Below are 26,992 nucleotides of genomic sequence, written 5' to 3'. Positions count from 1 at the left end.
CTCCCAATAATTAGCTTCCAGTTCCTGATGATTACAAATGGCACAAGTCTACCTTTGTTCCCAAATCCATAGAATAGACTCTGTGCCAGGATATGCTTTTGGGTATACAATAGAAGCTTTCACCATTAGTAAACTCAAGCTTCAAAACCCATGTATTTATCTTGGCTCTGAACGAGTGGGCAAGCTAACTAAATTAGGATAAGGAAAGGTCAAGCCAAAAAGTGGTGCAGTTTAACATTGTAGTGTTCAGAAGACCCTCACGTTTTCTGCCTACCCTTTGAACATACAGAAACCAATAGTGTCCAAACCGAAAGATATAAAATAACTTTAGAACTCAATTGTGAGAAGACATCCCAATAGAGTTTTATAGTCTCTGTAAATTGGAGAGGGCAGTTAGGAAAGCCCGGGACTACTTGTTGCGGGGGGCGGGGGGGGGGGTAATAGCTGTGTAATTGTTATTCCAAATTTGTCTCCAACACGAATCTGATGCAATTAAAGAATAATTGTACTGCAGTCAGATAGTGTGAGTGCAGCACTTGTAGCATTCTATTGTGCACAACCAAGGTTCAGAACCGCCTACTACCCATATCTGTGTACAATATATTTATTTATTAACCTGCTCCGCACTGGGCCTTGTGTTCCTGGGCCTGCGATATCTGCAGTTGGGAAGGGTCGCTTGGAGGCAGATGCATAGAAAGTGAAGGGGTTTCTAGTTGCTCAGCATGTTCTTTTGATGCGGAGAATAGAGAAGGAAAATAACTGGAAATATGGTAGATGCAGCTTTCTGCCGATGGATGCTGCAGAAAAGGTCATGAGAACCAAGTAGAAAACAAGCCATCATTAAAAGTGCCAGAGCCGCCCCCCCCCCAATTGACCAACAAAAAAAACAAAAAACAAAAAAAACACACCACACCCCAGCAAAGAAAGAACAGTTTTTTGTATTGGATAACAAGGGAAAGACCCCTGCGCTTTTCTCCATAGACACAATGACCCTACTTTGCAGAAGTCAAGAGATTGGAAAAACGGTTGTATAACTTGACGTCCACCACCAAGCCAAGAAATTCTCACTTTGCAAACTAAAAATGTGCACGTTCTATTTAGGCTAAAAGACCACAAATTAACGACCGCACTCAATTGGTATGGTGTGCTCCCATAAAGTTAAGTGTGTGCATTGTAAACTACCAGGCAAAATATCCCTATGTTTAGACTTCTAGGAAATGAGCATTCAAGATATGCTTGCAATGGGCTAAGTTCTTCACCCTGGAACCACTCTTGTTTTCACAACCACCTACAGTTCACTACAGTCACTCCAATGTTTTCCATTGCCAGGCACTGGAAGTCATGGCAACTGCATTGCTTCTGCATCCTCTTTCATACAGCTGTCCCTTGAAGCCAGTATCACCATCATGTAGATCATCAATTTCTAGACCAAACCAGGAGGTTGGTAAAATCCATGGTTGTGGCAGCACCCAGCGCCAGCCACCACACCAAAGCCAGTGTCCACGCAGATGGGTGTAACACATGGCTTGCTAGCAAGGGGAAATTTCATGAGTTATTTTGGTGGAAAGTTCTAAGGCCATTGCTTTGCAAGAGGATGTACACACCATTACTGTTGGGGGCTGTCCAGTGCAGTCAGGTGAAAGGGTCACATGAGAAGGGACCAGTGAGGGTTGTGTTGAATGGGTCTTCCTGAGAGATGCGAATCTGGTTATATAATGGAAGTACCGGTGGTCTGCGAGACTGGTGGATAAGGGGTTTGAATGTTGTACGTGTGTGAACGGAGTGTGTGCTCACAGGAATGTCCAGCAGGCCTGTTATGTAGGTGGAAGGCAAAGGGGTGTGGAAGGTTGGGTAGTAGAGCAACACAAGCAGGTAACCTATATGGTCAGCAGCAACACAAGTTGTGCTAGCTAGTGTGAACCAGAGGGGAATGAGGAAAATAAAAACCCTTTGCGAATTTTTTTTTTTTACAATATTTGAATCAGTATTTTAGGTTACTTTATTAGCAGAACATTTATATACAAATTTATATCGAAATGTAAGATTGATCATTTGCACAATAAAGAAAAATAAATCAAAAAGTGCAATTCATTGTGTGTTAAGCAACTCCGTGGGCAGTGGATAAGCCAATCTGCAAATTAGGTGCAACAGCTGCATTTCTCCGTCGATCCTCCTTTGCACACACACCCCTGGCCACATTTATCACATCCGGCAGGGCAACAGGAACAGCAGCCTAGGAGACAAGACAAGGAGTTCAGTTTAATATATTTAAAGAGTACCCCCCCTTCCTTAAAACGGACGTAGCCACTAAGACACAAGGCTGGACTGCATATGTAAAGTGGGGGACTGGGAGAACAATCAGAGTAGGTGCTAAAGTGACATTACAACTGAGAGGCAGTCGTAAGATTTTGTAAAATTAAATATCAAGAGTCAGACCCGAACTTAAAGAAAACCAAACCGTGGTCAGCCATAGCTGTGGAGCTTTTGAGGGGTGGGGGCGTTATCAGTAGACCACCAGTGGCAACATGTTACAGTGACTGTATGACACAAACTACTGCCTTCTGGTATAGATTTTATCCAATCAATAAACTACTGCTATGCATGCAATATTGAATCCTTGCACTGTAGGTCGTAATGACCGAAGAAAGTTCTTTTGACTGACTGATAGAGATATCCAAGCCGAAAAGGGCGAACTATAGCATTGTACACTAAAATCCACCTAAACATATGACGTGCATTGAGTGTTGGTGGAGGACAACAAAGACATGCAAGTTATCGTCAAAATACATTCTAAACCAATGTGAATCACCCTAACCCTCCCCATCCCAAGATTGGGCAGGGTCACCATGGTGCATTATATGGTTATTTACAAGTGGGTATAGCTATCCATATAGTAGGGCATTGGGCCAGTGACCAGAATCACACGACAGTGGGGAAAAAAAAACTCCGGTTTGGTTTGTTCTTCTGAAGCTGTGCCAACTACCAGCTGCTTACTACCCTTTGCAACGGAAAGTACAACCTTTACGGAATTAAGAAGTGACTAAATGTGAACATGTAAGGAGAGGATCCTGTCTGCATATCAGAACATCGGCATCATAGTATCGCAGTAGAGAAATCTCACTTGTATGTGTCAGTGGATTCTTCACAACTCCTCTGTTAATGGACGAAGCTACTAGTACTGTGCTGAACACAGACCATAGTGGGTAATTATATCTAATCTGAGCCATTTTGCTTTAACAGAAGGGATGGGACACAAACTAGAGAACTAAGATTCAATGGAGAGGAATACACGGGTGCGAGCGTGGGGGGGGGGGGCGTTAGGGAGAATACAATTTTCTACTAAAATTTCAATAAATCCATTAAGATCTCTAATTAGTTTTCAAATTAAATGCGGTCCATTTGTAGCTCTCACTTGTGAATAATTTTGAGAGATTAACAGCAGGAACGTGACTGAACAGAGAATGTCGTTTGGTGAAAACGTCACGGAAAACAGCGAAAAAAGTAATGAGAAATTCCACATAACTCGAAATTCATTAATTCTGCTGGTGTACTCCAAAATTCACCAGGGCCTAAAGTACAACCCTCTAACGCAAATAACCTCAGCACAAATCTAACACTTCAGAACGGTTTACAATGGCAAGAGAATAAAAATAAAACAGCATGGCTGAACTCACTTTTTTTGCAGGATGTACATTTGCAGTTCTCACACTTGCACGACCCAGCACATGAACAAGAGCCACCTGCGAATAAAAACAGGACATCGGTTCATAAAACGGTCAGCAAGAGTTCCCAACATTCCTAGCCTTACTATAATTACTACCCAGGGAGTAAGGGCTACAGCACTGTTTACAGATAGGAAAGACCGTTGCTTCGAGTATGTCTCTAGAACAAAGTGTTTTGCAGGATAGAAATCTAGGTTGAAAGGCAACAAACAATATTTTTCTTTAACTAGCAGACTCCTTTTTGTGCCCCTTCTCCCAACAAACTATGGGAAAATAAAAACACGGTGCGTTAGAGGGTGTCGCCACTTAAGAAGAGGTCCTTAATGATTAACAACCGGAATAAGAACACCCTGGCATACACCGTATGTTTGTTTACATATCAGAATGAAAAAGAGAGCTTTGCAACTGCGGGTGGGTTAAACAAAAAAATTAAGCAATACTAGAACTAATAATGGGGAAACCATGATACTCGTGCTTTATTTTCTTGATACCGAAAAAGAAATTTGAAAACTAAACGCATCTTGTTCCACTTAAAGCCCTAGTGTGCTACGGTTACCAAGCCCACTAAGGCACAGTGCTTAGAAACGGATCTAATGCCGTCATTCGACCAGTAACTACGGATATATTTCCACTGGATCCGAATTTTCCCCCTATAGATGTAGACATTTTAACGAACACGCGGCACTCCAGAAAACGTTTTTTGCAGGATCAAAATCGTACCTTTAGTCGCCCTCTCAAAAGCGGCCAACAGGTGCTACGAGGAGCAATCTAAAAACAATACTCGTTACAACAATCATTCTCTAAATGGGGTCCTTTCTAAATACATATTTTTTAAAACAAAGTTAATCAGGCAGAGTTCCAATTTTTTTAAACCAAAAATGGTTTGAATTTACCTTGCTCCCGACCCCAAAATTACCCCCGTTGCAATGGAAATCAATCCTTCAACACAGTTCCCCTCTTTCCTAATGTTCGCATACATACCAATCTACTTTTTAGCCTCACGTTACCACCTTGGACATCGGACAGCACCAGCCTTAGGAGGAGGCGGTGTACCCCAGACACACAGTGCAACGGGTAGGTACTCACCGGTGGCACAGCCGCAGTCTTTAGGGTCCATGTTTGGAAGCAGGCGTCAACAGCGGTTTATGAGTCCAGTACTCTGAGACAACCGTAAGATAACAGTGACGCAGTTGCGATCTAATTAACGTCCTGCGCGCTCCTCTTATTTATACCTCATGGGATGAGGCCGTGTGTAAAGTCAGGTGGAGCGCTGCGCACGAGCCCCACCTCTTCCACGCCCACAGCTGCGGACGTCACTCCTCCTCGCTGCTTGCAGAGAACCTTGCGCACGCTCGTGCTCATCAGCTGCACGCGGTAAACAAACAGTCCCTGTGGCGAGAGGGCGGGGTGCATTACATTATTATGGCTGCCATACAACCGAAAGAAGTTGCCATTTCAGAAAGGTCAGATTTCCCGCTAAGGACTCACTGCTCCACAATGATGAATTGTTAAACGCCCTCCCCAAACAAGCCATAAACTCTGATTTAATTGTGCTTGAGTGATAACTACCATTTAAGCTTATTTTCCTAAAAAGCTTCACTTACCTTTAATACCTCAATAGTACTTTGCTATTCAGATAGAACTGAAATTAACACATATTAACTACTTCCAAAGAGTTTGACTGGCCGCCCGCCTTCCATCCCTGCTCTTTTGCCCACGCGCCGTCTAATTTGCACTCCGGCCCAGACGTGCGTCACTCCGCGCATGCGCCTTCAGAATGTTGCTGCACACAACAATCCGTTCCGAGACAGAAACTCTGCACTCAGCGCTCGTCGTGATCGCTTTAGTCGAGATCGGGAAAAATAATGTGCCGCGTCACCGTGACAGTCCCAGATGAGAGCGACACCTGAAAGTTCCAGAGAAACATACTTCTTACTTCTTTGTTGTTGCAGATTTATCTAGCGCGAACTCGATCCGAAGGTATTGGAGCGCTTTTACATGTGCACCGGTTACGTTACACGTGGACACATTCATTACTCTACAAATGACATTCGTTTCTAGCAGTCAGGAATTTCACAATATGTTATTTGGGGTAGAGACACTGCATTTTTACTGGGTATATTTGGAGCTCATAGCTTCCAAGTGTGCTGCCTGCTGCATGTGACATTTCCAGGATGTTAGTGTGCTTATGTGATTTCATCGCTTTATGTGTGATCCTTTAAGTTACACTTCCCAGCGGCATACGGAAAGTTGGGGACCTACTGGGCCGGGGGGGGGGGGGGGGGGGGGGGTATGCTTCCAGTTCCAGGAATTACAAGCTAAGTTCAATATAAACAGTAGGAGTTTTTTAGTTTTTTAGGTTTCGCCCTGGCGTTGCAACTGCGTAGCAGTTGCTCCGCCCAAGGGCGAAATATAATGTTAGCTCTATAGTGGCGACTTGAAACCGCCCCTTCTTCCATTGGCTAGCTCCATAAATGGAGGCTAGCCATTGGAAGAGATTGGCCGTCAATCACGTTTTCCAGCGAAAACGCGATTCGGGGGCGTTTCTGGGTCTTTTTTTAAGCCCCGCCCCTTGTTGCCGTGTGTCCCGGGCCGCGCTGTGATTGGCTGCAGGCCCGGGACACCCCAGTGACGTCATTTCCCGGGCCGCGCTGTGATTGGCTGCCGGCCCGGGACACCCCCGTGACGTCAGCCAATCACAGCACGGCCCGGGATCTGACTTGTTAGGTCTCGCGACCTCGAGCGGAGCGAGAATTCAAGTAGCGAAAACATCATGAAACCACCAGCTTTTTGCTGGCGTTTTCATGGCGTTTTCATGCAGTTCACGTGAACCACGTGAACGCGCATCAGGCACTCCTCCCACACCTCCCAGACATCTGCTCGCAAAAGGCTCTCCTCCCTCCCCACATCAAAGGCATCAATCACCGTCCCACAGGCTTCCCCAGCGCTGCCCTGCCCCCTGCTTCACGGCCAGGCCATCTGTTCCCTGCCAGACCTCGCCACCCCTCACCCCTCTTTCTCTAACTTTCCTGCCTTCATGTTTCCATGCGTAAACATCTTCCCTTTGAACTAGGACTGTTGCAATCACTGTGCTTACCCAATTTAAACAAGCATTGGCATAGCCAATAGGTCTCGCTTGTGGGACCTTATAAGTATTTTGTTTTGCAGCACAATATCCTTGTAACTAAATACTTATAAGGTCCTACAAGCGAGACCTATTGGCTATGCCAATGCTTGTTTTTTTCTGTCACCCTCTCTGCGACATCCTGTTTTCAAGCATTATTTTTTCCTTTTCATTTGCCGCATCAGGGATATGGGTTCAGATTTCAAAACGGCTAAATTACGCCTCAAGGGAACACGGGGAGGTGTTTATTTAGAGTTCTTAATGCGATGAAAAGTCCCATTTTGAATTTTGTTGTGCTGGGAAAATGTAAATAGACCTTAGTCTAAAACATGAAACCTGTGCACTGGAGGATTTCATCAATTTGTTTGACTTTGAACCGCCTCAAATCTTTAATTTACTTGGCGATATTTAAACCTATATAGATCATTTGTATATGCTTCAGCGATGCGAAACGCCTGTTGACTGTTGTTATTTATTTCGTAAACATTTCAAAATCGAATCCTTCTCTGCTGGGACTGGGTCGTAAAGGAGAGGTTCAATGCCTTGGCAGCTGGAACGCCTGCAGAGGCCACGTAAAAATAAATAAATCTGTATGTGGAAACATCGGGGGTCGGGTCGAGGCAGTGGGCCTGGAAACAGACTGACCGGTGGACCAGAGAGAAACTGCTCTAGGTGGCCCAAGCGTGCCTTAATTAGCCATGAAGCTTGCAACATTATTGGATTAGGTAGAGCTGCCTTCACTTCTTAAGCACTTCCGAATCTGCATAATTATTCCTATTGAGTCGGTATTTTATTTAGTGCTGTACCTGTTAAATCTGTATTGATCTGCAGCCTCAGGAGATACATGCACATGATAGGAGACTTCTGTCATTGTAAGCCTTTGATACCTGGGACTTCATTCTACCTGCTCCTGGGGTTCAACTCCACCTCTTGTCTGGCCAGACATGCTGCTTAACACTTCGGCAGAGGATTAACACAACAAAGCCACTTCATTGGTTTTCAAGTGACTCAATGTCTTTGATAAGGAGAACCTGACCATCTCCATACTTAACTTCATCTGAAGTTGCACCTCTACCTCCAGCTATGGCCCATACCTTTCCTAAGCCAGAGCTCAAACCTGTTTGTGTGTTTGAGCCAACAAGTTACGAGACATCACTTTAGGATTGCCGTTTCGCTGATCAGCTGAGAGCGGAGACGGAGGACGAGAAACGCCGCCCCTGAGAACGCAGAGGGCGCCGCAGTTGGGGGTTGGTCCGCCCCAGAGTTGGCCCTTTGTCCCGGTTGCCTTTCTGGTGGGGCCCGATGCGGGTGGGGCGTGGTGGAGATAAGCGCGGCTGTGCACGGCTGAGGCTGAGTCCCAGGGGTTCTCCTGGGTTTCTTGCCTGCCTACGGCTTTACTTGCTGCCTGGTGCATGGAATATATCATATGACTGCTGTTTTTTCAGAGGAGTGCACCTTAACACCTTTTACTAAATCAATGAATATGTCCCTCATTTCCTTCCACCTGACCAGAATTCTTGGTTGAGAGAGGCATTGCGAGGCACTGCGAGTGCTGTGTTTTCGTTGTGCTTGGGACACGAGCGTGGAGTCGGGAGCAAGGGAGTGAACATGAGCTGCGGTGCTACGGCAGCGATCCAAGGCTGCGATGTTGGCCATGAGACTCGCGAGGGCCGCAAGGAAGAGCCGCGGCTGGCATGCTGTGACCGACAGCAATACCACAGCTACGCACATGTGTAGGAGGCCCCTGCTCAAGCCGTGAGCCGCAAATCCTGAGCTGCGGCCATCTGAGACTGCGGAGCTGAGCCGAGTGCCGGTCCCTGAGGTGGGGGGAACTGGAGGAGAGGAGCGGAGCCGGCTCACGGCCGCAGAGGAGCAGGTAAGTCAGCACACAACAATGCGATCAGGACAGTCAAGGCAGCAGACGGTAGTAAATCCTACCAAAAGAACGAGGAGGACAGTTAAGAAGACACTCAACAAGAGAAGTGATGAAATACAGGATGGGACAAAGGAGGAAGACTTCCATCTGATTTCTCCACTTATCGCTAGCCCACAGTCCCTGCCAAACAGCGTGGCTAGCAGCGCAAGCAAAGAGCCTATTTTGCCCAAACCAAGTCACCAACCTAAAATATACACAACATTTTCATTTATAAAGGAAGCCGGGCCGGGATTGTGTCTAAATAGCAACAAAGTAACCAATAGCTCAAACTTTTCAAAAGGCGAAACCATTGCATTGTAAATGCTTGTTTAAGTATTTGCAGGTGAGAAGTTTCTTTGCTGGTAAACAGGGGGGACCTTTGAGATTTGCCCATAATCGAATACTTGATAGCATAGAGAGTAGTGGGACCTGCTCAATTAGGCAGTTATATGCAGAATTGAATGTATTTAAAACGGATGACAGGGACAAATATGCTGCTAAATGGGTAGAGAAATGAGGTTCCTCTCATGAGGGATTTCAGGATTCTCCGGACATGGGACGTACTATACTCTGCTCCGCCACCCTACAGGTACAACATTACAAAACTCTCTACTCCCTGTACTACACTCCTGCCAGAATAGCACAATGGGGGGGCACGACAGGGACAACTTGTCCACGATGTGACTCAAAGGATGCAGATATTATACACATCTTTGCTAGCTGCCCACAATTATACACTCTTCTCAGGGCAATCGAAAAATTCTTGGATACAGTGCTGGGGGTTAAGACTACCCTGTCGCCAGAATTAATAATTCTAGGGGTGGCAGGTGAAACAGAAGGTCAGGCTTTTCCTCTTTATTGCCACAGCAGTGTATCACATATGTATAGCAAAGACGTGGTTAGATAAGACTCCCCCAACTTTTCAAACTTGGATTGCCAGGTTGCTGGCTACATACAATCTGGAGAAGGCGATATATGCCAGGAAAAAACGCAGGGCTAGAACATTGGGGAGTAATATCTGGAGTCCCATCGCACAGTGGAAAAGAGGGATATCTAACACGCCCTGATAACATGCCCAGATAAGTCAATAAGTATGGTTGTATTGGATAACTAAAACATGAAGGCTTAGTTTTCTTTCACTCTTTTGTTTTATTTACCTATAATTTATGGTCTCACTTTTTCTGCCTAATGTTTAGGGCACTACCGGTAGCAGAAATATTAAGGAAAATGTAAAATGTGACTAAAACATTGTGCAATTTTGTTTTTTCTTTTTATTACATTATACTGTATTACGCTTGGAAATGTGCTGTGAATATAGTGTGCTGTACCTGGTATAAAAACTACATACACAAAATTTTTAAATAAAATAAACAAATTTTTTTAAAGTTACACTTCCCAGTCGAGCATAGTGGGAATGTCTGAAATGACCCCTTTTTGTGCAACATAACTGTCCATGGTCGGAATGGAACAGAAAATACGCCCGGTCACAAAAATATAACTGGCCCTCATAAGTGAATTAGTTTAGCAAAAAATAGCCATCTTTGAAAATAGGGGCAGTTTTGAACTTGTAAAGACACCCTGTGTAAGTGTTTTGTGAGACATGAAAGAGTGCATGGATTTCAGCTTGCTCAAGGCAATGAATGATTTTGTTAATATCAGAAATAGCAACAGAAACCACCATTGGCAAAACCAGTGTGTCTCGTCTATGCGAGAGCTATAAAGGCTTTGCGAATGTTTTTGCTACCTTGTATATCAGCACGACTTTTGTGCAACATTGGCTGCAAGTACAGGAAAAAAGTGCTTCGCAGTGTTCCAGCAAAACTGTCATATCACTTCTTTTTAGCTTTCAGCCATGCTGCACAGCAGCTGCACTGCTGTGCAACATGACTAACAAAAACATTGACAAAGTCAATGGATCTCGCATAAACGAGACCTGTTGGCTTGCCAGTGCTTGTTAGTTCAAGGACTTCAGTGTAACAATATATGTTTTTTCCCCCCTATGCCCCTACTGAATAAAAATCTTTGCCTTTCAGATTTCTTTAATAGTTGCACCGATATCTTGAGTTGTGGAACATGCTATTCTGCTAAAGGTTATTCCTACAGAAGTTCTTTATATAGTGCTCAATAATACAGTAATCAAGTATGCTTGTTTCAGAAGTGAAAGTGAAAATGTTAGTGTGTGATGCAGATATACATAATTATAATCCAGATTTGTCCAAAAGCACACCGAATAAATGTCTTGAATGTGTGAACCTAAAATCAAATGATGTGCATGAATTAAGGCCTGCATCTGAAATCTGACCCCATGAAATACGGCAAGAGAATGATCAGGAAATTCCTAAATTGTTGCAGATCCGAGGGGTGAGCCAGAACAAATGAAGAATTACAGGCCACTGTCCTGTGACAGTGTATTTACATAACAGTTGTGTTCTCCCCGCAGTTGCACCATTAACAGCATTGAGCTGCATTTGTAAGGCGCTTCACTCGCTCTCCCCAGTACCATTGGCACCAGAGCTGAATGAGACTGGAAGGGGAAGAGGTTTACAGCTTCTGCTTTCGAGCAGGGCTTGGACTGGTCTGCCAGAATTTCTGCCAATTGGTCAGATTCCACTTGTAAACAAAGTAAGCCAGGTTTGAGAGTGCTTTTCTATGTGCACAGATGGCTCATTTTGTTGATGAGACTGTTTTTCAGATCTGTCTGTAACCAAATAGGTCAAAGTTTTAATACTGAACCAGCAGAGTCGGCTGTTCATTCTCCCAAGACACCTAGTACTGATAACTCGAGTCACGTTAAACCCGGTTATTGACAATGATGCAAAGCAGCAACAACTGTATGTATATGTAAACTAATACAAAATGTATTATTTTAATGCATGTGATGTTGAGATCTGTGTCTGGCCTTTGTGTTTCAAGTTTTGATGACTTCCTTCTTTGCAAGCTTGATGAAAGGAGTGCCAGAGGCAATTATACTTATTCTTGCAAGCCGTGTCAAGCGGAAGAAGGCTATACAATAAAAATCCTCTAGAGCAGTGATACCCCCAAGTACGGCCCGGGGGCCGCGTGCGGTCCTCTTGGCCTTTAAATGCGGCCTCCTGGTGAACAACAGCACCAGCTGCTGTTTAGTTCCTGAGCACTAATATCCAGAAAAAAATGTTAACTAAACATGCAAGCGTTTATTAACGTGCAAAGAAATGCTTACCCATTTATTTAATATTTTTAAAGACCTCCTTACTCTGACCCACCCAGATCCCTGTACCGCCACCCTCCTGGTATCAGTGCAGCCCTTGGTCACAACACATACCATACTTTGTGGCTCCATGGCAAATATTTGTGAGTACCCATGCTCTAGAGGGTGGGGTGTGGAAGCTGCTAGAGCTGGCAGAACCTGAACATGTAAAGAGTGATATTGCAATTTCATGAATGATAGGGGTGGGTTCACACACGTTCTGATCAAAACGTGTGAAGAGCTGTACACTTTTCCAGCTCATAAGAACGGCAGTTTCGACCCCTCCAAAATTCCTGTGAGGAATGGAATGCTTGGCTTTATTACTAGAACTGTGCAGAAGGTTTTAAAGTACAGTCAGTTCACAGGAAAATACCATAAGCTTTGCAAAACCAGTACGCCTTTAATGAAACAAAATGTGTTCTTCCCTATCACTTTCAAGCAGACATACATGAGAAACATGGCGAGCAGTTGAGAGGGGGGAAGAAAAGGAGGAAAGGATGTGGCGTTCCAGTTAGGGCTGTGACTTGGGAAGTGAGCTCAACGTCCTCTGAAACTAAGCACGCAAACTAATCTCCCTGTGCCTAATAAATTAATGTGATCTTGTGTAAAGTAACTGACACTTACTTTAAGTACTCCAATGCCCGAAAGAGAGAGAGCAAAATGAGCACTATAGGGGGCCACAGGGACTGCATTGGGGCATGGGCATCCCCCTAGACGACACTACCCATTCGGTTTCGCTATATGCTGATGACCTGCTACTATATCTTCAGGACACCATGGTAAGCACTGAGGCGATATCCTCAATATTCTGGGATTTTGAGGCAACTGCAGGCTATATGCTGATGACCTTCTGCTATATCTTCAGGACACATCGGTGAGCACTGAGGCGATATCCTCAACATTCTGGGATATTGAGGCGGATGCAACTGGACGAAATAGTGCGTCTTCCCCTTGCAGGGCTATGCACACAGCCTCAGATCGTCAGCCTAGGCTGCGGGCAATTGATATTGTCAGAAGCTGCAATCCGCTACCTAGGTACCCGCATATACCACTCACAGCAGGATTTATTTCAGGGCAACATGAAGCGAGCATTCACAGCCCTCAAATCCCAAACTCAATTCTGGAAGCGCCTGCCTCTTGCCCTCACAGGCAAAATCGCCTTTTCAAAAATGATTGTCCTCCCCCGCTCGTTATACTATTTTATTTATGTACCTGTGTTCCCTCCCAGACAATTCTTTCAGGACTTAGATATGTTGCTCAGAGACCTGCTCTGGGATGGCAAATGGCAGTGGATAGCTCTCAACTAATTACAGGTGCTGGTCGTCCTGGGCTTCCTCAGCGCACCCTCCTTTGAGTCGTACTACCTTGTGGCACCACTCCAAAGGGTATACTGCTGGTTGGAAGGTAAGAATCTATTTGAAACCAGTAACAGGAATGACCCGCTTCCCCCTGATGTTCTTCAGCAGCTCCGGTTAAGCTACACTGCTGCTTGTCCTTACATGTCTGGGTGACCCGGAAGTGCCTTACCAGGATTTTCCAATTGACACACCATGTGCAAACCTATGCGCCTACTATCCCTCTCAAGGGATTATCAAGTTTATCAGGTTCCTTCACCTCCGACCACCTCTCTGCTTGGCACGCTCACTCCACAGAGACTGTAGGTAATCTCTTCCAGGGTAATCACCTGCTGACATTTGACCAGCTGTGTCAAGAGTTTGACGTTCCTCCAGGTCAGTTCCTTCTTTATAGACAGCTACTTGTGACGTTCCGGACTCTGTGGTCGCGGGACGATTTCCCAGTTTGTGCGACGAAACACGTGTTGGCTGATCAGAAAGAAAAGAATAAAAGAAAGAGAAGATTTCTGAAACTTTGTTTATAATTTGTATATACTTGCATTGGTATTTAATATTACTCTACAGATGTGTGCTGAGGATTTTGTGAATTAGAATGGAAACTTGTTGAGCTGATTTGTGTGGCATGGTACTGTTTGGCATTGAGTGAAATTATGCTGATTGGAATTATGTGGCATGGTGCGGAGGGTATTTATGTGAATTGTTGCTATGTGGGATGTATTTATGTGGTAGTGAGGAGAGTGTTATTATGTAGAGTTGAATTAAGTTGTGCTGAGTGCTATTATGTTTAGTGTAATCATGCAGGGTAGTTTTGAATTGTGTGGTGTTGTGTGTCACAGTAAACATCAAGTTATAATGAAAGAAGAGTGGGTTTGAAGGAAGGATATAGGGAAGAAGAGTGGAAGAGATGTCGGAAGAGAGTAAAAGAAGGTAGGAGTTTAGTGTGGGTTTGAGGGAAGGAGGTTGGGTGGAAGAGATAGTGTAAGAGACGAAAAGGGAGGAAAAGAAGGGAGAGAGGAGGTTTAAGGAAGGAATAAAGTGAAAGGACTTTGTGAGAGAAAATAAGTAATTAGTGAACAAGAAAGTGGGGGTGGATGATAGGAAGAGAGTGGAGTAATGGTGATGTAAGTTATGAAGAGAAGGGTAGGATGCAAGGAAAAGTGAAAGGAGTGAAGGAAGGGAAGGAGAGAGGAATGAAGCAACGCCCTACACCCTTTGACTAAGTAACTGAAAATCTCACAAGCCAAAAAGAAGTGGGTAGCAGGGTTGAGGGGAAGTGTATATTTACAGTAAATCGCCAATTTGAAGAGGCGATGTTTGTATAATTCAACAAATTATCAATGGGTCATAAAACATGGTATCCTTCCACATGGAAACCTACCGTTAACAGGATTGGGACAAAACATAATCCACAAAGAAAGTATATTATTGTGAAGGATCACGTGGCCCTCCACCCAAGGTCATTAAAATAGGTAAATGCCACAAATGCATGCATTACTTCCACACGTCAGTGAGGTCTTGGATGTTTTTTTAATTAGAACTAGATCTGAGGATGCCTAAAGCCAATCCAACAATTTTAGAGGATAGAGGCAGAGTTACCTTTGACTCTAAAGAAGAGTTTCATGCTCATGAACACATGTTCTAAACTATCTGCATACACTGTAGAGTGACAGATAGAGTGGTCTAATAATGTCGATGTTTAGCAGAGAATCTACTGAAAGTCTTCCTCAAGTGGGGTACGTCCATCCTGCAGTATGAGTTTAATGCATAGAAGAAAACTGTGTGCAGCCCACCACATTTAAACAACTTCAACTTGAAGAAACTGGAGCTTCTCGTAACTGCTCACCTTGCTCGAAATCACTATACCTGCATAGGCACCAAGCAGGTGACCATTTTACCACAGTTACAGCCATGCAAATAAATTCAGGGATGCATGTAATGCCTATGGCCCTGAACATCGCTGTATATCTTCGCTAACCAAGGTGCATGCTACAAGTAGGTACACATATGGCTAAATTGTGTCTGGAAGTTAAGGTGGAGGTGCCAGCAGAGAACCGTGTCAGTGGCACACGGTTACCTTGCTTACCACGGACGCGGCCGATAATGGTAATTCTTGGCTTAGAAGACTTATGGTGGCTTGGTTGCATTCTAACATTATCAACTGTTATGAAAGTGAGTCAATGCTACTATTACAGGATAATGTCCGATCTGTTATAAACACCGTTTAGGAAAGTAGGATCTGCTTTCATGGTTACCCCTACTTTTTGCTGGTGTTATTCCGTTTCCCGACTATTCTGACTGGGATCCTGCTAATCAGGACCCAAGTCACTGTGCTTCCTCCCTAAATTTGTTATGGTAAGTACGTTGGTACCTTCCCAATTGGCTACTTGTGTACCCTTCTAAGGGCCAGATGTAGGTAGGCTTTTACCGGTCGGTAACGGTCGAATTCGGCCGCTACCGACCGGTAAATGGAATTTGAGATGTAGGGGGGCATATTTTTACAGAATCGGTAAATATACCGATCGGTAAATTTACCGATTCTGTAAAATACCGAATCGGTATTTTTACCGATCCGGTAAATTTGATATGTAGGTGGGACTCTTCTGAGTCCCACAAGCCTTACCGAATCGGTATTTTACCATCAAATTCAATTTGATGGTAAAATACCGATTCCGGTGTGCATGCACATGTGTGCATGCACACCTGTGCCATATGACAGGCAGACCTGCCCTTAGGGCATGTATGCCTGCCACATGGCACCCGAACCTGTTTTGGGGGTGCTAGAGCGTGTCAAAGTGACACCCCCTGCACCCTTGTGAAATTCGGTATTTACCGATTCGGTAAATACCGAATCGGTAATGCCCATTCATTCCTATGGGCTTCAAAGCCCATAGGTTCGGTAAATGCACATCTGGATTTACCTACATCTCAGTACTTCTATTTTACCGATTCATAAATACCGAATCGGTAAAATTCGGTATTTATGAGTCGGTAAAATAGATTTACCTACATCTTGCCCTTAGTCCCTAGTTTATGGTAATAAGGTACCCAGGGCATAGGTACCCCAGTGGTCTCCTATGGACTGCAGCATGTATTATGCCACCCACGAGACACCACTCAAACTGGGACTACCGGCCTGCCATTACAGCCTGCGTGAGCTGGTGCTAGCACCACTCACAACAGTTATGTTTCCTTATATCTGAGGTCACTGCACATAAAACCTATAAGTCACCCCTAAGGCAGGCCTTTCAATCCTGAAGGCAAGGTGCTAAGTTATAAGTGTGAGAATGCACGCATGAGCTGGGCACCCCTACAAACCCCGGAGTCGATTCTGCAGGCTTTGCAACTGCGGTCAGTCATTTAATACATATAGTGGACATAAAGTCAATTAAGAGATGTCTAACTATATATTGACTGCACGGAAACCGGTCATATTTGGTATCAAACATGTTGGAATCCAACCATAACACAGATTCCAGTGTTGGATGTAGGATCTCATGTACTGGGGGGCTCCCCCCCCTGTTATCCTGGTACCAGCCTTTCAGGGTCTAACAGCAAGCTAGTGATACCTCCGACCACAGACACGATTCTGCCCTCCTGCTGCTGAGCTGAGGTCGAGCAGGGGAAGGTAGAACAATAAGTTTCCTTTCACTGGGAGGTGTAACCACCTCCCAGACAGGACTTAGTGTATTGGGCTGGTGTGGGGGCAGTTGCCAGTGACACCAGTCTGCTTTGAAGGGCACATTTGGTGCCCTCCTTGCATACTCCAGTTGGAACCAGTTCAAGGAGCTATTGGCTCCCGCTCTGGTGTAAAGCTGGGCAAAGGACATGGGAGTATCCTCCCTTCTCTCCAGCCACTCCTTTGGGAGGGAACCATAAATCGTCTCAACCCTTTCCTTATGGTACTTAAGGGCTTAATTGTGGGTGGCTCTTCAGATTCGTCGTGGGACAAGATTCAGATCCGAAACCACTTCAACTTCAACCATCTGGGCACTTTGGACTTGGCTGGACTTTGCTTTGGGAAGTAAGACTGCATCAAGGAAGACTCCTGCTGTTCCTGGTCTCGTCGTCCTGCCAGTATTCAGCGTCGTCTGTGCCTGTGCTTCGTCCAGGTTCTTCTCCAGGCCTGTGGGCATCAATGACTCTCCCTTGGAGTGAAGGAGTCACTCCTCTGCATCTGCAGGCACCGCAACTAAGCTGACCGGTCTGCTGCTCCTGACGTCCCACGGACTCCGAAAGGCTCAGCAACACAAGTGGTGGTTCTGCAACTCCCTTGAGACCTGCACTGTCTTCTCAGCATGTTTTTTTTTTTTAATTGAATTTTATTAGTAATACAATGTGGCCTAAAAGGCCCAGATAAGTACACAATATCAATTGTTGCTTAAATCAAAGCAATACTAAAGTTGTCAACTTTTACGAAAACCCTCGGCACAGATCAAGTACTCCTTACCTAACCCCCTGAAATAATGGTCTATTACATTCAGGTAGAAATAGCTACCCATTATCCTTGCATCCGTGGCTGTATGACCGTATCTCCTGATCTATGAGGGATTCTGATGACTGTGTGCGGGACAAATCAATGCCTCTGTACTCCGCCCACCATTTCTATATTTTATTGTGTTTCTAGGGGCAGCCACGTGCCTGGAATACTGCTAATTCCAATTCCATACATTTGTCTATGGCTCGCTTCCATCCAACCAGCGAGGGTGGGGATTCCTTCTTCCAATATTGGGCTACATCTTGCTTGGCCAGGAACAAGAGGTGCTGTATGTATTCATTACCACCATGTTGCGGTTCAGAAGGAGGGACATGGACACCAGAGCGAGGTAACTGGGGTTTTATTTTAATGAAAGTCTTTTTCTTTCGTTGGGACCGTCTTTCTCGTGCTAGGGTGGCCGGATCCAAAGTAGCAGCGAGCTCTCGGGATCTGCGGGGACTCGTCCGTCCTTCTTCATCTGGAGTGTCTCTATCTCCGGTAGGATTCCAGCGCCACATGTGGAAGAGAAAGAGACAGCCTCTTAGGGGGTTTGTTCACATTTTACGTTTTCCCTAGGGAAACCTGGGGCAGTGAGGACACCGGTGAGTGTGCACAGCTAGATACAGTGTAGAACGAGTGAGGGGTATTTGTGAGGGAAAGAAGGGCAGGGAAGGAAGGGTAAATACAAAGGGGTTGACGGTTGGAGACGCTATATACTCTATTTATACCGTGGCTCCCCGCCTTCCCCACCAGCCTGACACACGGTCACGCACCTGTGAGAGCCACACTCCTCCTCCTCCTGGAGTGTGGCTGGGCGCAGCGCGGTATCGCGGGCCTCCTGGCGCTTCTCCGCTTCTACCTCTGTTCTCGGTCCTGTTTCGTCCTCCACGCTCTTTCCTCGCTCTCCACTCTTCTCCACGTTCGGGGTGCCGGGACACGCCGATCCCTCTCCTTCCGGGTTTTTGTCCACTCCTCTTGGCCACGCGTCACAGGGGGGCGTGACTACCCGCTCCATGCTGGTTCCGCTGAGACATACCAGCGCGTCACAGGGGGGCGTCTCTTCTCTGTCTTCCTCTTCCGAATTAAAGGAACAGTCCTCCTTTCTGCTGTCCTGCCGGTTCCACCATTCTTCGGACTCCAATTCCCAGGAGTTCTGAAGCAGAGAAGGGGCGGAATGATTAACAGGGGTCCACCAGTCCGAGTCGTTCGTGATACCCTCCACCCTGCTACACTCCTCCCCCCCTTGGATTCTCCCGATCGGGGAGGGGTTGTAGTCTAGACAGGAAGTCTACATTGCCATGGTCCCGACCCCGTCTATGCTGTATACTAAATGAAAAAGGCTGTAGAAAGAGGAACCATCTCAGGACCCTTTGGTTCTGGGATTTCTGCCGGTACATCCATTGTAATGGAGCATGGTCCGTAAACAGGGTGAACTGTTTTCCCTCAAGGTAATACTTCAATTTTTGAACCGCCCACTGTATTGCTAAACATTCACGTTCTATAGTAAGATATTTTCTTTCTCTGGGGTGCAATTTCCTACTTATAAACAACAGAGGATGCTCCAGCCCATCCCTTCCCGTCTGGGAGAGGACAGCCCCGATGCCCGTGTCAGAAGCGTCTGTAGCCACAAAGAATGGTTTGTTAAAATCAGGAGGTATAAGGATCGGACTGGTGGTGATAGCGTCCTTCAAATACCCGAAGGCTCTTTTTTCTTCAGCAGAAGGGTTCTGAAACCGTTTAGGGCTTACCCCTTTCTGGAGGAGATTGGTTAACGGACTCGCTGTTTCTGCAAAGTTGGCAATGAACCTTCTATAGTACCCTATTAGGCCAAGAAAGGCCCTTAGCTCTTTCTTATTGCGAGGAAAAGGGGTGTCTTTGATTGCCCTGACTTTCTCTTCCTGTGGCGCTATTGCCCCCTCACCAAGCATGTACTTTAGGTATTTAACTTTGATGTAAGCTGCTCGAATTTGTTTTGCATTAATGTGCAACCCGGCCTCCCTGAGTGTGAGCAGTATGGTCTGTATGTGTCCTAAGTGTTCCGGCCAAGATCCGCTAAAGATGACAATATCGTCCAGATACACGGAGCAAAAGGCTCGGAAGGGAAGTAGGATCCCATGCATCAACCTTTGAAAGGTGGCCGGTGCTCCGTGCAGTCCAAAAGATAAAACGTTAAATTCAAACAGACCTTCATCTGTGGCAAAGGCCGTTTTGTGTCTGTCCTCCTCCCGGAGAGGCACTTGCCAATACCCCTTCGTGAGGTCTAGGGTCGTTGTGTAACGGGCCTCCCCGATACGCTCAATCAATTCGTTGACCCTCGGTATGGGGTATGCATCAAATTTGGAAATGGAGTTAAGTGCCCTAAAGTCCATACAGAACCTAGTGGATCCGTCTGGCTTCGGCACCATGACAATCGGTGACGACCAGCTGCTGCAAGAAGGTCTGAAGACCCCTAGGCGCAACATCTCTTGCACCTCCTTCCTCACGGATTCACGTCTAGCAGCAGGAATCCGGTAAGGTCGCAGTTTAACCTGTTTCCCGGGCTCTGTCTCTATTCTATGTTCGATCAAACTGGTACAACCAGGTTGATCGGAGAATAGATCGGAAAAAGGCCTGAGGGTGTCCTCAAGTTCCTGCTTCATGTTGGCCTCGATTTCCTGGTTTATGGGGAGGGCCTCTAGGGTGGAGGTCTCGGTAGCCGTTGGCAGAGTGAACTGAGCATTTCGGGGTGGAGATCCCAGCCATTTCTTGAGCATATTTATATGAAAACATTGTTTTCTGGCCGGGGATATTTGTAAACGGTAGGTGGTCTTTCCAATGGTTTCTATAACCTTATACGGTCCCTTCCACTCTCTATTAAACTTCTGTGTGGTAGTGGGTTGAAGCACCAGGGCCCAGTCCCCTATGCTTAGAGTTCTACAACCCTATCCTCTGTCATAGGTTTTTTTCTGGTGTAACTGACTCTGTTCTAAGTTTGAATAGGCTAGATCCCTCAACTTCCCCAACTTGCTTCGTAGGAGCTGGGTATACTCAAGGAGCGACCTTGACTCCTCTTGTTCTTCCCTTTCCCAGGCCTCCCGGGTTATCTCTAAGAGGGACCTAGGCTGCCGCCCATAAAGTAATTTGAACGCGGAGTAGCCTGTTGAGCTCTGGACTTGTGCTCGCAATATATAAAGGGCCAAGGGGAGAAGTCTATCCCAATCTTGTTTTTCCAGAGATAGCATTTTTCTCAGTGTGGCCTTGAGGGAACGGTTATACCGTTCCACCAGGCCATCTGTCTGGGGATGATAGGCCGAAGTGCGTATTTGTTGGACATTTAAGGACTTCGTTACCTCCTTCATGAGTTTAGAGACAAATGGGGTCCCTTGGTCGGTAACGACCTCTTTGGGGAACCCCACACGTGAAAATAGCTCCAGAAACTTCTCCGCTATATTCTTAGTGTTGGGAGATTTACCGGGTGGCGTAATCCACAATTACCAACGCGTAGGTGTTCCCTTTAGAGGAGCGTGGTAACGGCCCTATGATATCCATACCCACCCTCTCGAATGGCTGGCCTATGATAGGCATAGGTTGTAATGGAACAGCCGGGGGCCTCTGTGTATTCCTCCGCTGACATACCTCACATGTTATACAATAGGTAGTAGCCTCCTTATATAACCCTGGCCAAAAGAACCATTTTGTTATATTCTGTATCGTTTTCTCCGCCCCATTGTGCCCTGCTGTCAGATGGGCATGTGCATAATATACTACCTGTTCTCGGAAGTCCTTAGGTACTAAGAGCTGCTTGTGATCCCCTACCTTACCCTCCTGGTACAGTAAACCGTCTTCTATGATGAACCTAGGGTAAGGGGTGTGTGTTAAACCCTGGCTTGCGTGAGCCGACTCCCAGGCATTGTAGAGCGTGGAGTCGTTTGCCTGGGCAAACCGGAAGTTACGATCCAGGGTTCGAGGGTCCGCTGTGATAAAGGCGTCGCCAGTTTTATCTCCTGATACCTGAGTGTGTGTCCTGAACATGGCTAGGAAGTCGGGATTGTCAACACCCAGAATCAAATCCTCAGGGAGCGTGTCTACGGCTCCTACCTTGGCCTTACAAGGGGTTCTACCCAATGGTTGTATCACTACCTCAGCCAGGGTATAGGGTTTTACGTCCCCGTGGACACATCTTATGAAAACCTGGGAACCAGATATGAGTTGATGGGGTTGGATAAGGGACTTTTGGATAACTGACTGACGGCACCCGGAATCTAGTAATGCCCTCACCCACCTCTGGTTAACCAATACCCTTACGTAAAATGAGGGTCCCATTTCGGCTGTATACATAAAAGCTCTAGGGGCGTAGCCGACTTCCATAGGTTCTTCACTTGGCTTCTTTCGTGGGCACATACGGGCTATGTGGCCCCACTCCCCACAGTCGAAACACTGGGGCCCCCTCATCACCGGGTATTCGACTCTATGAGGTTTTGGTCTAGGGGGTTCCAAGGTAGGTCTCCCTTTTTTTTCCGGTTTGGTGGCTGCTGGAGTCTTTGTCTCCTCACTCTCCCAGGGGTATGTCTTTGGTTGTGCCCTAGTATACGTGGAGGCCATTTCGATTGCTTGCTGGGATGTCAATCCCACGTGTTGTTTTAGCCACCTCTGTGTCCCGTATGGCAAGGCCTCCATGAACTGTTCTAAATAGATACAATCCAAGATCCCTCTCCTTCCGGGTTTTTGTCCACTCCTCTTGGCCACGCGTCACAGGTGGGCGTGACTACCCGCTCCATGCTGATTCCGCTGAGACATACCAGCGCGTCACAGGGGGGCGTCTCTTCTCTGTCTTCCTCTTCCGAATTAAAGGAACAGTCCTCCTTTCTGCTGTCCTGCCGGTTCCACCATTCTTCGGACTCCAATTCCCAGGAGTTCTGAAGCAGAGAAGGGGCGGAATGATTAACAGGGGTCCACTAGTCCGTGTCGTTCGTGATACCCTCCACCCTGCTACACACCTATAGCCTCCGTACTATGTAGAATTAGCTTTGGATCAAGAGTAATCTGCCAGGACAGCACCCAAGCTAGGCAAGAGGTCCCCCCAGCCAGAAGGGCAAGAGCACGGTACAACTCCACACCATATGTAAGTAGGTCCCTTCCTCTCCACCACAATGGAGACATGGAGGAGGGGATATTACGCCCATGACCTGGTAAAGTATGCTAGATGGAAATACTTAAATTGGATTAGATGTTGGTGTGATGCGATGGCCGCACCACGGGGACTTGCAAGCGCTTCCGTCCAGTCGTCGTCATCCAAGCCCTCAACATCACCCTCCCAAGCAACTCGCATTGTGTCTAGAGTCGTGGGGCTATGTGTAGTCAGGGTTTGGTAGACCTGCCTTATTTTGTGTGCACCCATGCCGCCCATCAGCAACAGCTCCTCCAGTAGGTTAAACTCTGGTTTGTCCGATACGTCCTCAATATAAGAGGCCAGGGCATGTCTTATTTGTAAATATTTATAGAATTGACTGCGGTGAAGGTGAAAGTCCTCTTGTAGCTGTTGGAATGATTTGAGCACAGTCCCTTTCATAACATTGCCCAGCGTGGATATGCCGATAAGGTACCATGCTCTAAACCCTGGAAGTATGGCAACCTGTCGGGCGAGGGTTCCATGCCATAGTGGGGTAGTCTGAGTCAGCCATCTCCACTAGCCTAGCCGCCGGACTGCCTGTCACCATAATCGGATGACCACTCTAGTTGCTGGGAACAGGTGGGCTGTTCCTATGTGACTGTATAGAAAGTCTGTCAGTGGCTAATTGCCCATCGCACATCTTTACACAACATGGGCCAGGTCTGTCTGTGCACTGTACCACCATTCGTTGATGTTGAGTAGATGGGTGGCAGAGTAATAGGCTTGCACTTCCGCCGCGGCTATATCTCTGCAATAGGTGGATTGTTTGCAAGTACAGAGGGCGACTAATCGCACCGCCACCCCACAATAATGTGATTGAAGACTGCGTGGACCTGCTTGAACCAAGATTGTTGAATATCATACAGTAAGTTCTGTAGCCTATATAGTAATTGTGGCAAAGAAACCATTTTAAAAATGGCAGATCGTCCAAGGAGGAACAGCGGTAAGGGAGACCACATCTTCGTCTCCTCTCGGATGCCCGGCAGCAGAGGCTTTTGATTGTATGATTTTATGTCCATGAGACGGTCGGGTTTGGGGATATATAGATACCAAGGCGTTTAAACCCATGCCCAGCGGGGTTAGGTGAGTGGCCCAGATTCCGCGACCCTGATCCCCACAGACGGGAAACAGCACTGACAGATTTGTGCCTAAGCCCGAGGTCCCTACATAAACTCTAAGGATCTGCAGGATCCGTGGACCTGTAAACCTTGATTCGTAAGAAAGAACATGTCATCTGTGTATAGTGTGATCCTGTCCGACAGTCCCACGGACCATTCAAACATGCGCACTCGGGGGTCCGCCATACCCATGTGGTCAAAGGCTCGACCACCGCGTGAATAATAGAATGGAACTGGGGCACCCCTGTCTAGTATCTCTGAGGATAGGGAAGTGATCCGACCCCGCCACTCGCACCAAGGCAGTAAGGTCCATGTAGAGTAGACGGATATACGTCAGAAACCGCAGACCAAAGTTGAGGGCTGTAAAAGAAGGAACAGATACTCCCAACTGGGCGAATCGAAAGCTTTATTTGTCTGTAATATGGCACTGGGGTGGCCGAGCTTTGACGCTTTTGCTAGGGCATTGTGGACCCGTCTGGTGTTATGGCGCGTGGAGCGGTGCAGCATGAAACCAACAGGATCAGGGTGGATGAGATTGGATATGTGAGGTAGCAGGCGGTCCACAATAATTTTACCCAGCAACTTGGCTTCTACATTCAGCAATAACATAGGGCTATAAGAAGAGGGGTCTTCAGGGAGCACACCACAATTTCTGCGTGTCGCCAATCTGGAGGAGGATATGCGACTCTAAGGCCTCCTGCAATGCCTTCAGCAAGTGTATCCCTAATTGGGACTTGTGTAGTTTCAGAAATTCACAGGGAATCCTGTTGGGTCCCGGGGCTCGGCTGGGGCTCAGGTACAATAGTGCATTCAAGAGTTCCTCCTTGGTAATTGGCATGTCAAGTTGTGCTTGAGTGTCATCAGAGATCGTTTTTGGTGAGATGTCTTTCAGAAATTCTTGGATTTGATCGCGGGATAGGACTTCTCACCTGGCATATAGCTCTGAATAATATGTAGCGAAGGCCTGGGCAATCGCTTGAGGGTCGGTGTGTTGCCTACCCATTGCGTCTCGTAGGACCTGCACCGGGGTCGGCGCCTGTGCGATTTGTCACAAGCTGTGCAGCATCCTGCTCCATTTGTCCTCCCAGTGATATATCCTACAGTGGGTCGCCTGCCACATCATCACAGCTTCGTTCATAAGCAGTTGGTGCAGTTGCTGTTGGGAAAGAACCAGGTTATGTCTAGCCCGGACTCCACCCCGTCCAGGATTTCGGCCTCAAGGGTCCTCTGTCGGGTTTCCAATTCCACTACCTGCGCGTCGCGTCATCGTCACTCTCTGGCACAGAAACTTATATCTTTTCCCCTCAGTGTGGGATTTAAGGCTTCCAACAGGATTACCCTGGAAGGGGCCGTGCCTAGTTATATGCCAGATAGTATGTAATCCCTTGCTGTAATGTGGTCCTGTAAGATGAGTTACGTAACTGACATACGTAAACGGAAAACGGGTCGCCGAGGCCCCACCCGCAGCTGAAGAGTTCCCGGGGAGTAATTTGACAGCCCCCATGGTAGGATAGATACCGCTGTGGCCCTATGTGTTTGAGGACCTGGATGTAATAAGTAGTCTAGCTGAGAAAAGGACAGGGACCCACGGAGAAAATGGTGTATCCCAAATCGCAACGGGTGATAAGCTCTTCATGCGTCAACCTACCCCAAGGAAGCCATAAGAAAAGGCAGTTTTAAAGCCTCCTGTGAGAAGTTAGCCTGGTATATGATGTCCACTAGTTCTAGTGGGCACCTTGCACCAGTCTAATCGACCCTTATTGATGGTAGGTTATAAAGTCAATCTTATGGAAAGGTATCCTAGGGGTAGCTGTGGAGAGCAGCCTTCAGGCTAAGACTTGGAGACGAGTTAAGAAAGTTGTTTTACCATTTATAATCTCTTGAGTACCAAATGAAAGCACAAAGGACTTGAGTACCAAATGAAAGCACAAAGGACTTACTTTGACTAGCGGCAAACTCCGTGAGGCACAGCGGTTTCCTTCCCCTTTTTTTACCAGCCTCCTATTTATTTCCTTCACCAGCTCATCGACCAGCAGCAGCGGCGCACCCACCCCTCGCCGCACCCGCTTCGCGGGTGCCGCATCGCCGGGGCTGTGGACACAGAGACTGCGGGGCTTTCATCCAGGCGGTAAGGCGGCTGGGGGTGCGAGGCATCAGCGGGGCTGCGAGTGTGCGGGGACTTCATTGCCCAGAAGTCCCTGCAAGACCACGGAAGAGCTTCCGGTCCGCTCTCCCTGCTGGCCCGCCCCCCGCCCCCGCCCTCAACCACGAGATTCTTAAAGAGGCGTCCTGGGCCTCCAGCGTGTGGCTGACTTACTTTGACTAGCGGCAAACTCCGTGAGGCACAGCGGTTTCCTTCCCCTTATTTTTACCAGCCTCCTATTTATTTCCTTCACCAGCTCATCGACCAGCAGCAGCGGCGCACCCACCCCTCGCCGCACCCGCTTCGCGGGTGCCGCATCGCCGGGGCTGTGGACACAGAGACTGCGGGGCTTTCATCCAGGCGGTAAGGCGGCTGGGGGTGCGAGGCATCAGCGGGGCTGCGAGTGTGCGGGGACTTCATTGCCCAGAAGTCCCTGCAAGACCACGGAAGAGCTTCCGGTCCGCTCTCCCTGCTGGCCCGCCCCCCGCCCCCGCCCTCAACCACGAGATTCTTAAAGAGGCGTCCTGGGCCTCCAGCGTGTGGCTGACTTACTTTGACTAGCGGCAAACTCCGTGAGGCACAGCGGTTTCCTTCCCCTTTTTTTACCAGCCTCCTATTTATTTCCTTCACCAGCTCATCGACCAGCAGCAGCGGCGCACCCACCCCTCGCCGCACCCGCTTTGCGGGTGCCGCATCGCCGGGGCTGTGGACACAGAGACTGCGGGGCTTTCATCCAGGCGGTAAGGCGGCTGGGGGTGCGAGGCAT

General features: G+C 47.2%; 1 long non-coding RNA gene across 1 annotated transcript; it reads right to left on the bottom strand.

Annotated features, from left to right (window-relative positions):
- Nucleotides 1-2,166: 2,166 nt before the first annotated feature.
- Nucleotides 2,167-5,620, bottom strand: LOC144798375 (uncharacterized). Its single transcript, XR_013603525.1, has 3 exons — nucleotides 5,327-5,620; nucleotides 3,675-3,740; nucleotides 2,167-2,233 (listed from the first exon to the last, which is right to left on the bottom strand). It is a non-coding gene; the product is annotated as an uncharacterized LOC144798375 (long non-coding RNA).
- Nucleotides 5,621-26,992: the final 21,372 nt, after the last annotated feature.

This window comes from Lissotriton helveticus, chromosome 12 (assembly GCF_964261635.1).
Source record: "Lissotriton helveticus chromosome 12, aLisHel1.1, whole genome shotgun sequence".
Classification (NCBI taxonomy): Eukaryota; Metazoa; Chordata; class Amphibia; order Caudata; family Salamandridae; genus Lissotriton; species Lissotriton helveticus.
Note: the sequence above shows the minus strand (reverse complement) of the source record. Positions and strands in the feature narration are given on the sequence as shown.